Raw genomic sequence first — 13,305 nt, 5'->3', positions numbered from 1 at the left:
TAGAATATTCAAAATTACATGTGAACCTGAGGCGGGAAGCCCCGTAAAAAGACCGGCAGGACCCCTAGGCTGGGCCACTGCTCTCCTCCCAGCACCGTCTGGTTCCCTGGCCCAGAGACTTTACCTCACTTTTTGCCTCTAAAGAGGCTAACTTACACCTAGAATTCTATTGGTTCCCTGAGCTCACTTCTGATTGGTTATTTCCTTCACTCCTGATTGGTTATTACTCTCACTTCCGATTGGTCCATTTGTAGTACTTTATTTGCATGGAGCTCACTCCTGATTGGTCTATTTCTATTTCCTGGTTGGTCAACTTCTGTTATACTTTATTTGCATATGATGTTGCAAAGTGTAAAATTGGCAGCCTATAAAAGGCCTGTGTAAACCTACAGACGGGGTCCAGAGCTTGAAGTGTTAACTCTTTTGGGTTCCCTGGTGTGATAAACCTGAGTTCTCCAACTCTGTGAGTGCTGCTTGGTCTCTCGCCCCAATCGAGGTTGCTGTCACCACTGAGCTGTAACACATTTTTCCGCAACACACCTGGCATGATATAATTTTTGGTGAGTGCTCATCTAGAAAATGGAAAGTTATGCCCTCTTCTTTTACCCCTTGAACTCAACTCTGCTCCGGGGTCATGTCCCAGCCAGGCAGGAGCTGCAGATGGAGCTGGAGTTGCTGGTAAGTTTGGCTACTCTTCCTCCACCTCAGCTCAAAGCCCAGAGATGATTCTAGACTTTGATTCCAAATCGCACGTTTCAAATCTCCCTAGGTTTGGACTGTGTACCCTTTATTTTGTGTGCACATTGCTTAAAACTAGAAATGACATTAAATGAGGACATGTGAACTATTTCCATGTTAAGGATGAAAGGCTTTCAGGAAACAATAACATTTAAATTGCAATTGACCTCATTAACCTATCCAGCTACTATTCCTTCGAGAAGCCACCTTGGAAGACACAAGGGGAAGTTCTCTCTGCCTTGCCTCTTTTGAGAAGCCTCTTGTGGTATAATAAACAATATATTTCTTCTTCATCCCTGGTTCCTGGCACGGGGCTCCTAAAGGCCCTTAGAATTTCCTGAATTCCTTGGGACTGCACCTGTGTTTATGATGCTAATAAGGTGATGGGGGAGGGTGTTGAGATTGCATCAGTATGGGGCTGGTCACCAGAGAGATCAAAGATGTGGTTGGTTCAAGGATCTAGAACATTGGCCATCTGTGAGGGGAGCGGCCTGAAGACTGGGCTATAAAAACTCTTGAAAGAGATTCAGGGAATCTTCTAGTTTGACGGATACATTGTTGTTCTGGGCTGGAAACTCTCCACCACCCCATCTATCTTGCTCTATGCATCTCTTCCATTTAGCTTTTCCTGACTTGTATCCTTTGTAATAAACTGGTAAATGAAAGTAAAGTGCCTTTCTGAGTTTTGTGAGTATTCTAGTGTGTTATCAAACCCAAGGAGGGGGTCGTGGAACACCTGAATTTAGGGTCAGGTAGGTAGAAGTGTGAGTAGCTTGAATACCCCATTTGTGACTGGCATCGGAAGGTGGGGGCAGCCTTGTAGGACTGAGCCATTAAACCTGTGGGGTCTGACTCCAGCTGTAGGTAGTTAGTGTCAGAATTGAATTGTGGACACCTGGTTAGCTAATTTGGAGACTCAGTCCTGGTTGGCAACAGAAAAGACCACACACCCAGGTACTTGAAACATGGACACGTCTGCTGTCTTCACTGCATCAGTTTACCGCAGAAGGACCCTCATGGGGGGTCCTCTATGCTCTGAGATTTCTTGGAAGAACTGCATCAGGCTCAGTTGGCAGCGGGGGATGTTGATTTCCAAGATCACAGATTTGAAACCTTAGCTGAGAGCTCGTCTTCTAGGTGAACCCAAGGATGCTGAAATTGCCAGGTAAGAACCTCCACCCACTGTCCCCTTCTCTTCTGATTAAATGTATTAAATTTATTCTTTGAAATTCGGGGAGAGCCTAGGAGGCTAAAGTTTTTTTTTTTTTTTTTTTTCGAACAAGCAGGCAGAAGCCCTGGTGGGGTGGAGTTTGTCCCAGGAAGTCCCCATAGGGTCCTGTTCAGTTACATTTCCCACCTCTTCTTAACCCTGGCCCAAGTTCAAGAACTTTTTGTCATAATGAAGCCTCAAGTTGAATCTCTGTTGTAGGCAAACCACCTATTTCTAATGCTGATTTCCTCAAGATATGTAACACAATCTTGCCATTTTCCTTAGATTTCTAGGGAGGAAATATAATACTAATGTGTGTCTAACTGACTTGGGATAGGATGCGGGCAATACAGATGGGAAAAAAGCTAAGTACTTCAAAATTATACTGCCCATTTGTCTTAGGTTGCTTATTTTCCTCATTCAAAATTTGTTGTAAGTGATCTACCATGAGACAGGATATGGGTTAAGATGGGTCATTTATTGAATCCTGAATTGGGAGTTCAGGAAAGATTTCTGTGGAAAGATTTTATTGACTGTGGAAAGAGCAGAGATAAACCAACTTAAATGCAAAAGGAATATATGGGGGCCTGCTCTGATTGGGCCATGCATTCTGTCTACCTGCTCAATTATTTTCACTCTCCACGGGCTAGAGAGATCCAGTGACAACCTCAGGATTTCTGACAACCTGAGGAGTGTCCAATGTTGGTATTCATTTCCAACAGAATTAGAAAGCCTTCAACCTGACATTTCTTGTGTGTGTGTGTGCATGCGTGTGTGTAGATAGATGGATGGATGTCAGCGACAATTTGCTGGGGTCTTTTTTCTTTGTTTGTTTGACAGGGGTGGTTAGGTTTCTTTATTTTTGACAGAGGTACTTGGGATTGAACCCAGGACCATGTGTATGCTAAGAATGCACTCTACCACTGAGCTCTACCCTCCCCCTGAACATGACACTTTTTAATTGACTTGCAAAAAAAATCAAAGGTAAAGAAAAATCTTGAAAGCAGTCAGTTATACATAAAAGAATGTCAGTTTCAAGACTTGTGATTTCTCACCTGAAAACAAAAGCGGGAATAAGGTCTTTCAACAACTGAAAGAAAAGAACTAGTAACTCAGGACACTAATGTAGCAAAGATCTCCTCCAAGATTAATGGCAAAACAAACGTGAAAATAAAGCCAAGTCTGGTGAAGGTGAAAGAAAACAAAAAAGTTCATTATCGGGTAACTCAATACAAAATGATGAGAAAGGAACTTCTTCAGGTTGAAGTCAAGTGACACAAGAGTTTCTAAAATCAGAGCTTCAGGAAGAAAGGAACAAAGCACCAGAAGTCGTACCATCTGGATAAATGAGATAGCCTATTTTTCTCCTCTGCAATTCTTTTATTGTATATGTGACATTTGAATGAAAAAATGATACCCCAGTCTCAGAAGGTGAAGTTCAATTCATGTTGATATATTACACATGGCTACTATAACATAAAGGCCAAAGGGTAAGAAAGTCTATATTGCTGTAAGTCTTCTACCCTTTACTTTCATCAAAGCAAAAATTACACCCAAGAAAGTTTAAACAGACAAGGAAGATGATATCTAAGGCTATTGCAATAAGGGGAAAAGGCCAGAACTCAGTCTGAGCTCAGCTTCCCTGAAACAAAAGGCAGGGGAGTTTTCAGTGCTGAGGTGAGGTTGATCTGTGGAGTGTGTCCAGCACATTGAGTTATGCCTGAGTTTGCAATGGTTTTTCTTGGTGATGAAGACATCTCTGTGTGCTATTTAGTACCCACCAAAGTTAGGCTCCTGCTCTCCCACAGAAACTGGGAAATATATATGGTATATATGTCCCTCCCAGGCCACCCCAGCCGCCACTTCAGTTGCCACCCTAGCAGGATCTCGGTGGCATGGGCACTTCTGAGCGGCGTTCCCCTCAGATGGCACCCAGGGAAAGGGCGAGAGGATGGACAGGCGCTGATGCCAAAGCTGCTACCTCCGGCAGCGGCCGCTGGGCCAGGTACCCTGCTCCCCAGCAATTCCCGCTCTGCGGCCGGGGTGGGGTGGGGGGACCGTCCTGTACAGTTAGTTCCCAGACAGCTCTGGGGCCCTGGCCAGGGTAGATGCTCATCGCCCTCAAGGCAAAAGCCTCTAATCCACAGACTGCAGGAGACTCGGAAGCGCCAAAGGGTCGGGGGAAGAGTGGGCGGGGGGGGGGGGGGGCGCATCCCCATGTATACAGCCGTGGGCCAACCCCCAACCCTCTACCGTGTCTTCTGTGCATGCGCCGTCCCGCGTGGGCCCTGTGCACATGCGCACATTCTATGCTCGCAGGTTACAGAGCTGCGTCCCGGCAACAGGCCAAACAGTGTGCTTGGCCTTTGACAAAGTTGGCAGCTAAAGGGCAGAGCTCAGGGCCCAATTCTGTATCCAAGAACTGACCTTATCCAAGTGCTCTATAGGCAGTTACCTGGGCAGATCTTGCCCCTCGGCCCCGCCCCCGGCACCGGGGGGGTCAGCACCTGCCAGGAGGGCTCGGCTGCCTCCAGCCCGCTCCCCGTGCTCTCCGATTTCCCTGGGCTTGTCCAGGTCACCCAGCTGTCCATGAGCTGCTAGCCACTTGCAGGCCAGCCTATAAGTATCCAGTGACTTTGCATCCACGCTTGGTCATAGCATCTCTGAGACCACATTCAATGATCTCACAGACCCTGCCCTCATTTCTGGGCATCCTTAGCTCCATCTGCAGGCGAGGCCATCAGAGGAAGGCGGTGCTGTGTACTCAGACCTCCACGATGTCCTGCAGCTCAGTGACTTCAGTGGGCATAGTCACTGTCTGTGCGGTGCAGGAACAGCTACTCACCCCTAAGCTGCCCACAACACCCAGGTGTACCCGGGACTCGTGCACAGAGATGGTATGGAGGGCCCTTGGTGAGAGCGGGAAAGGGATGGCCAAGCAGGAGAAAGACCTGGCAATCAGAGAGGAAGGAGGATCAGAGGCGCCCACATGGCACTGGGGGTGAACAACCTGAAATGAGGCACCTGTGGGTCCAAGAGGCCTCTCTTCCTTCACATGTCAAGTCCTGGGTCTCTACAGAGAAACCTCCACATCAAGAGCTTAGAAGACAGATCCAACAAGAAATCCCAGACCTCCTCTATGAACTCCTGCCCCCAAAGAAATGCCATCAGGGGCTCATACAGTTCCACCCGAGGTTTCCCGCCAGTGCAGAGGAAGAGGGGTCCTGCACACACCTGGTTGCCCCCAAAGTCCTCAAAGAAAAGAAGGGAGGAGAGCCCTTGGCCTCCCTCTGCAGCTCAGGTGGTTTCCCAGCAGAAGAACCAGCCTGACTAGGATGCACATGGAACAAGAGGGCAGAAAAGAGCCTGAAAGAACTGCTCACTCACATCTCATGGTCCCATGCCCCGAAGACGCAGGATTCCTGTTGCCACACAGGCAAGGGGAGCCCCTGAGGCTGCCCACACCCTCTGGACTGGATTTCTGAGTCACCGCTGAAGACCTAGACTTGGAGAAGGAAGCCAGCATTCCACCACATCAACAGCACACTGCGGGGTGAGACCCAGGCCATTTGGGGCTGCGGCACCAGCACCGCACAACCTTCCTGTTCCTTCCTCCTGCCTGCCTCAGGGGCTGCTCCTCTGCCCGCTGTCCCTCCAGCCCCCAGCAGGAATCCACAGCTAGAGGGATGCAGGAGGAGGCAGGACCCCCCCCCCCAGCCCCAGTGAACATCCGGGCATCTGCTGGAGGGGCCACCTCGGTGCATCCGTTGTCTGAGAGGAAGCACAGCTCACCAGGCCTCCTCCTCTCCCTGTCACAGCCCCTTCCAGGCACCTCTTCGCACTCACAGCCCTCAGCCCCATTCGCCTTGTTGACCTGGTATCAGACAGGGCTGACCTGTCTGTTGGGCCCCCAAGCCCCTCGGGCTCTGCTCCCCCTCTTCCCCAGGCCTGGCAGCTGCTGACTGGCTTGCTCCCGCTGCTGCTAGGCTTCCCTCCTCTGCTTCAAGTTGAAGCCCATCTGGGAGCCTCCTAAGAAGGGGGCAGGAGGAGGCCCTTTACCACCCAAGGCAGCTGTCCCCGCTGCAGCAGGTGCCATATCTGCCTTCCCTGCAACCCCCAGCACCTCCAGAACGGAGTCCCCCTCACCCATGTGTATAGACTCTCCTGTCCTCGCCTCACAGAGCCCCCGCCATCACCAACCCTAGTGCCCCTCCCCCCACAAGCCTGCTGATCACCTCTGCTGTCAGTTCCAGCCCCTGGACCAGCCCCTCTGCAGGCCTGGCTCCTCCGCCAGCTCCACACACTGAGGTCACACCCATGAACACCACTCGACACTCCCAGCATCTCTCCTCTTGAGGGCTCCCCCTACCTCTAGTAGAAGCATCTTCCCATCTATGCAGGCTCTGCAGACGCCCGCAGTGATAGCATGGACTTAGTCACCACCGCTCTGGACACTGAGGTCACCCCCATGGACACTACCCCACCCTCCCAGCATCTCCTCTTGGGGGCTCTCCCTACCTCTGATGGGAGCATCTCACCACCTATGCAGACCCTGCAGATATCCCTCAGTGATAGCGTGGACTTAGTCACCACCACTCTGGACACTGAGGTCACCCCCATGGACACTACCCCACCCTCCAGCATCTCCTCTTGGGGGCTCCTCCTGCCTCCAGTGGGAGCATCTTCCCATCTATGCAGACCCTGAAGACATCCCCCAGTGATAGCATGGACTTAGTCTCCACCGCTCTGAACACTGAGGTCACCCTGATGGACACCACTCCACCCTCCCAACCTCTTGTCTTGGGGGCTCCCCCTATCTCCAGTGGGAGCACCTTCCCATCTATGCAGTCCCTGCAGACACCCCCCAGTGATGGTATAGCCTTAGTCACCCTCACCACCTGCCTGTCTGCACTCAGGTTGTACGAACCCAGCCCAACTTTGAGACTTCCTGTTACCCCTGGAGCCTCTGCCGAGCCCATCTTTGCAGCCCCTGATGGGCAGCAGCGCAGAGCCACTGCCTGTGACAGCTCTCCCCAGTATGGAAAATGGCCAGCTCCAGCCCCAACCTGGGATGCATTCTCTGCTCCAGGTCCACTAGCCTTGCCCCCACCCCAAGCATATTCTGATGCTTCATCACCCAGAAACTCCACCGTGGACACCCGCGCCAGCACCCAACCGATCTTTGCTGCCACCTCGACTGTATTCCCCCTGGCTCTGCAGCTGCCACCTATGTACCCAGCACTGTGACCAGGGCTGGGCCCCACACTTGAGGGCACTGCTCAACATCTGACATCTCAAGTCCAGCCCCCTTCAGGTTGGGGGTCTCAGCAGCATCTAAGGGCTTCAGGAGCCAAGTGGCTGACCTAGATCTGAGCTGCCCCTTTGCAGCTCTCAGCATTACGGGAGGAGTAAAGGGAAACCAGAACACCACACACTGCTGTGGGGGAAGCATTGGCCTGAACACCTGGGGCCCTCCTCACCAGAGCACCCCCATACTGACCAGGGGACCCAGCACCCAGCCTGGATTTGGAGGCCCTACATCCCCCATCTTAAGTCACATGCCCGGGGGCACACCCAGGCAGAGCCCCTTTACTGCCAGCCGAGGGACCGGCACCACTCCCAGCAAGGCTGCCCTTAGGGGCATGTCTGTCCTGGCCTCTGCTAGCAGCCCTGCCTCCTCAGTGAGCACGGCAAGGAGCAGTCTTGCTGTTAGGGCCCCCTCATCACCTGTCCAGGCCTTGGTTGGACACAGAACTGCTGAGCGGTCAACCAAGTCAGTTTCCTCCAGTTTGGGATCCACTCCCTTGGGGTCGAAGAGGTGAGTGATGGCCTGAACTGGTAACTCTGGGGAGAGGCAATCAGTGTCCATCCTCCTTCAAGGCTGGACCTTGTGTAGGCCCCATTTGGATGTGAAACAGAAGTCTAGTCCTAACCTTGGTAATCCTGGAGCAGCCTGGGCACCCCCTGTACAGCATTCTGTTCCTGCTCCCTGCCTACGATCTTGTCCCCAAAGATGCTTGATTTGAGGCTGTTGTCTCATCCCAGTGGTCAGAGTGCTTAGGACAAAGGCCCTTGTCCTGTCCCCTCGGGTCCTAGAGCGGGGGGACACCCCTGTTGCCTACAGCTGACTCCTCCCCTCTCCCCATTTTCCCCCCAGGACCCTCACGTCGCCTTCATAACTTATAATAAAGTTTTGTTCTTGTTCCTTTGCATAATTCTCAGTCTGCAGTCTGTAGATCAAATGTGAAAAAGCATTGGCTTGTATGAGTGGTGACACGGGAAACCAGACGTGTTTACAGTCTCCTGTGACCCGGCTCATGGGGTGTGGAGAGAGAAGCATAGCTGACGGCTAGAAGGACTAACAGGTGGACATTAAAAGTGTGTTTGGGGTTTAAAAGATGCAGCCCAGGATAATGTGGGCCCAGGGGGAGAGGTAAACAGGGAGGATCATCCTGGTCTGTTGGAATTGCTGTTTCTCACCCACCTCTCTGACCTGGAGGAGGCTGGACCATCCCGACTGTACCCCAGGAGCCCACACTCCACATGTTTACTGTTTTCTAATGTAGCAGTTTGACTTTTTGTTGCTTTCAATAAGTCTTAGGCAAGTCATGTGTACATACATCTTACCCAGCAAATACATGTTCATGCTACCCAGGCAGTCTGCAGATTCAGTGCAATCCCTATCAAAATTCCCATGGCATTTTTTTTTACATAAGCAGAAAAAAACAATCCCCAAATTTGTATGAAACTGCAGTAGATTTCGAATAGCCACAGCAATCCTGAGAACAAAGCTGGAGGCAATTGCTTTCCTGATTTCAAACTATCCTGGAAAGTTATAGTAATCAAAATAGTATGGTACTGGCATGAATACTGACACAGACACCAATGGGACAGAATTAACAGCCCAGAAATAAACCCACACAGGTACAACTAATTGACAAGGGATCTGAGGATACTCAACAGAGAAAAGATAGTCTTTTCAGTAAATGATGCTGGGAAGACTGGACAGCCACATGCCAAAGAATGAAACTGGACTGCTATCAAACACCACTTATAAAAATTGTCTTAAGGGGGAGGGTATAGCTCAAATGGTAGAGCGTATGCTTAGCATGCACAAGGTCGTGGGTTCAATCCCCAGCACCTCCTCTAAAAATAAGCAAATAAATAAATTGCCTCCACCAAAAAATTTTTTTAAAAATTAACTTGCCATGGTTTGAAGACTTAAATGTAAGCCCTGAAACTGGAAAACTCCTAGAAGAGAGTGTAAAGAAAAAGCTCCTTAACTGTGGTCTTGGTGATAGTTTTTTGGATATGACACCAAAAGCACAAGCAATAAAAACAAAAAGCAGTGTTACTCCGTCAAACTGAAAAGCTTCTGGAGAGCGAGCTAAACAATCAACAAAATGAAAAAGCAACCTAGGAAAGGGAAAAAATATTTGCAAATCGTGTATACGGTGAGAGGTGTATATCCCAAATCTATAAGGAACTCATACAAATCAACAGCAAAAAAAAAAATCTGATTTTAAAGTGGGCAAATCAAGACATGGAAACAACTAAGTGTCCATCAACAGATGAACAGATAAAGGAGAGGTGGTATATACATACACGACGGAATTTTATTCACCACATAAAAAGGAGGAAATCCTGCCGTTTGTGACAACACAGATCGATACTCGAGGGCACTATGCTAAGTGCATTAAGACAAATGGAGAAAGAAAAATAGTGTATGAAATAGCTTATATGTACAACCTTAAAAAAGGAAAAGAAAACAACCTCATAGATACATAGAACAGATCAGTGGTTGCCAGAGGTGGGAGGTGGTTGAAGTAGCTGGAAGTGGTCAAATGGTACAAACTTCAAGTTATAAGTTAAATAAGTCCTGGGGGTGTACTGTTCAGCGTGGTGACTATAGTTCACAATACTGTGTTGTGTATTTGAAAGTTTCAAAGAGAGTAGATCTTAAAAGCTCTCATCACAAGAAAAATAATAATGATTTGTAACTATGGGTGGTGATGGATGAAGCTGGTGGTGATGAGAAAACATGGAGGAAGCTTAAATGCCTATTGCTAATTGAAAGAAGCCAGTCTGAAAAGACTGCACACTGAATGATTCCAGCTATATGACATTCTGGGAAAGGCAAAACGACGAAAACAAGAGGACGTGTGCCCTCAGTGGGCAGCACCATCTCTCCTTCCAGGAGCCTGGAGGGGAGCAGCATTGCTCAGCAGCTGGTGGACCCTGGCAGATACAGGGTCTTCTCTAAAGTGAGTGTCCGGGTGCTGCAGACATTCCCTCCCAAGATCCAGGTCTTTGTGATGGACTCCAGCCACCAGAGCAAGCCTTATGCCATGGGCCCTGATGACTCCAGCCGTGACTTGAAAGAGAACACTGAAGAGGCTGGAGGACCTTATGTGGAGGGTAAACTGTGCGATCAACATAGCCTCTCAGACCTGCACCTCAAGGATTGTGACACCATCACACTCATTAAGAGAGGCCACAAGTCCCCATAAGTGCCCACGGTCGGGCTGCTCGTGATGTAGACTTCCATGGTCCTGTCCCCCTGCCCACCCCTTTTATCCCCAGGCTGCTGTGCTCTTTCTGAAGCATAAATATGAACATTACCCTCACCTGCTTAAAAAAATCTGCCAATGTGAATTCCCTGGAGAGAGGAAAGAGCTTGACATGGTCCCAAAACTGACCGATTGGGTTTCAAGGCAGGGAAAAGAATGGAATCTCACTTTAGAAGCTTATTGAAGTTGTCCAGGGGGAGGTGATAATGAGTTGGGCCGGGGGAGGCGTGGAGGTGAAAAGAAGTAGATGGATTCAAGGCCCATGGCTGATGGTTAGAATGTGGGACAGGAGGGAAAGAGGGAAATCAAAGCTGTCTCTCAGTTCTCGTAGCGGGTTACTGATAAGCACGCAGTTGAAGGGACCCTGCTGAGATACTAGAAATGGTTTCTTATCTTGATCTGAGTGGTGGTTACAGGGGCATATGCAAATGCATAAACTCTACCCAGCCATACATCCAGGTGTCTTAGATCGGGTTCCCAGAGAAACAGATTCTGAGATGGACATGTATGTACAGTAAGTTTACTAGAGGGTAATTCTCAGGAGCAACACCTGGAAAAGATGTGAAAGAAACGGGACTGAGCAGAAAGAAAAGCTGAAGTGTGTTACAGTCACAGCAAAGACTTCAGCCAACCCACAGGAGCACTGGAGCTGTGTGATGGCCGTTCTGAGTTGTCCTCAGCTGAAGCAAGGGACCAGGCCTCTAAGCCCCTAATGCCAGTCAGTCATTACATGCAAGCAGCCCCAGGAAAAAGGGTATCACCATGGACAAAGCAGCCTCCCTTTAACTGAGGGTGATGCTCAAGCAGGGACCCAAGTGAGCGTTGTCAGCAGCAACACTCCCACCAGCCGAAGAGGTGAATGTCTCAGTCCTGAAACGGGGATCTGGGTGGCGCATAACAGTATCCACTACACTTCAAGTCTGTGCACTTCATTGTGTGTAAGTTACATCCGCTGGAATAATCAAGGAAATAGAAGGACACTCAGATTTCTAGCCACATCTGGTGGATGGTGTACCCTGTAATTTTTGCTATTCATACTCATATCATTAGCAATTCTGATTTGAGGTTCGTCTCCCCTACTGTAATAACAGCTCACATTTATCGAGCACTCACTATGTACTGGGCATTAGCTGAGTACTTTTCCGCCATCATTTCATTGAAGCATCATTATAGCCCTAGGATGTAGGCATTCTTATTATCGCCACTTTTTATAGCTGGAAGGAGCTGTTATTGGCTCCTTCCCCTGCCCTCTCCAAGCTCACCTTTCATATCCCAGGGTAGAGGAAGAGGGATTTCTCTAGAGCTGTATCCTCTCTGGTCTGGGGCCAAAATGGCAAAAACAGAGAATGGATGTTGTAGTAGCAACTGCTCTCCTCCCTCCCCACATTCTTTTCTCCTTTTCTTCCACAGCAGCAGAGTTTTTAGGTAGGCACGTCGCCAGAGTCTGAAGACTACATTTCCCAATCTCCCCTGTGGCCATGTGATTAAGTTATGAGCAATGGCATTGATTTGTATTTCATGCATGAATTTACATGTTCAACCTCGACAACCTTGATTTGTCTGTTGGGTCCAGAGTCCCCATGAGCTATTTTCCTCCTGCTTTATATCTGGCAAAGAGGATGGAAAAAATGTTGTGATATTAGGCATTTGGCAGCATTTGGGTGAAAGTTCCTGTCCCCTGAGTAAGTTTTAAGACTGGGTATGGCTTTCCTTCATGGAGAAGGCTCCTAAGAGCCACAAGTCCAACAGAGCTACATCTTGCCTGAATACAAGATGAATGATGAAGATGAGCAGGGAACGGGCTCCCTAGTTTTTTTACCTTTCAATGGGGGAGTGTTCAGAGCTCTGCGGACCTCTGGGTGCCTGGAAGGAAATGGGCTGATATGAGGTAACATGGGTTCAACATTGCTGAGGGAGATCAGGAGGCAACCCATGAATTTGACCCAGTTCCAAGAAGAGAATCAGAGAAGGAAACCCTAGTGTTTCAAGGAGGAAGGACCTTGAACTACCCACCCTTCCATTTCCTCTCCACCATGGATTTACTTCCTTTTCTAACCAGCCTAGACCCCATGATCAAGCCTACAAGTCACTCATTAGTTGATGTCTTCATCTTTCCTGCCCGTTTGTCCGTGTAGTCCATTCAGTTTTGGATCAGCAAAGACCCCTTTTGTTGCAAGTGGTAGAGACCCAATTCAAATTAGTCTAAGCAAAAATAAGTAGACTGTAATGGCCCATAAGAGTCTAGGGGTAGCTAATGTCAGGCACAGGTGATTCTCAGAATCCAGATGATGCCAAAAGTTGTGTCAGTTAGTTTATGCCACCTAACAAACCATCCCCCAAAACCCATTAATTTGCTTGTGGTTCTGTGGATCAGCCGAGCAGTTTTTCTGCTCTGAGCTGGCTCCCCCGAAGCTGAAGGTCTACAACATCCTCACTAACATGTCTGGCAATTGGCTCAATATCAACTGGAAAAAAAGGAATGCCTTAACTACGTGTTCTTCATTATCCAACAGGCTAGTGTGAGCTGGTTCAATGGTTACTGGGTTGTATAAGTAGCAAGAGACAGGGCAAGCCCCAACATAAGCCTCTTCTTGCATCATGTTTGCTGATGTCTCACTGGTCAAAACAAGTCACGTTCCCAAGCCCTGCCTCAAGGGATGGAGAAATAGGCTCTACCTCGTGAAGAAAGGAACTGCAAAGTCAGCATTGCAGAGGGGTGCATACAGGGATGGGGAAAATTTGAGAAGCTTGTTTAAAATTTCTTGGATAATCTCTCTCCACTTAGCA

This window comes from Camelus dromedarius, chromosome 31, assembly GCF_036321535.1.
Source record: "Camelus dromedarius isolate mCamDro1 chromosome 31, mCamDro1.pat, whole genome shotgun sequence".
NCBI classification, from domain to species: Eukaryota; Metazoa; Chordata; class Mammalia; order Artiodactyla; family Camelidae; genus Camelus; species Camelus dromedarius.
Note: the sequence above shows the minus strand (reverse complement) of the source record.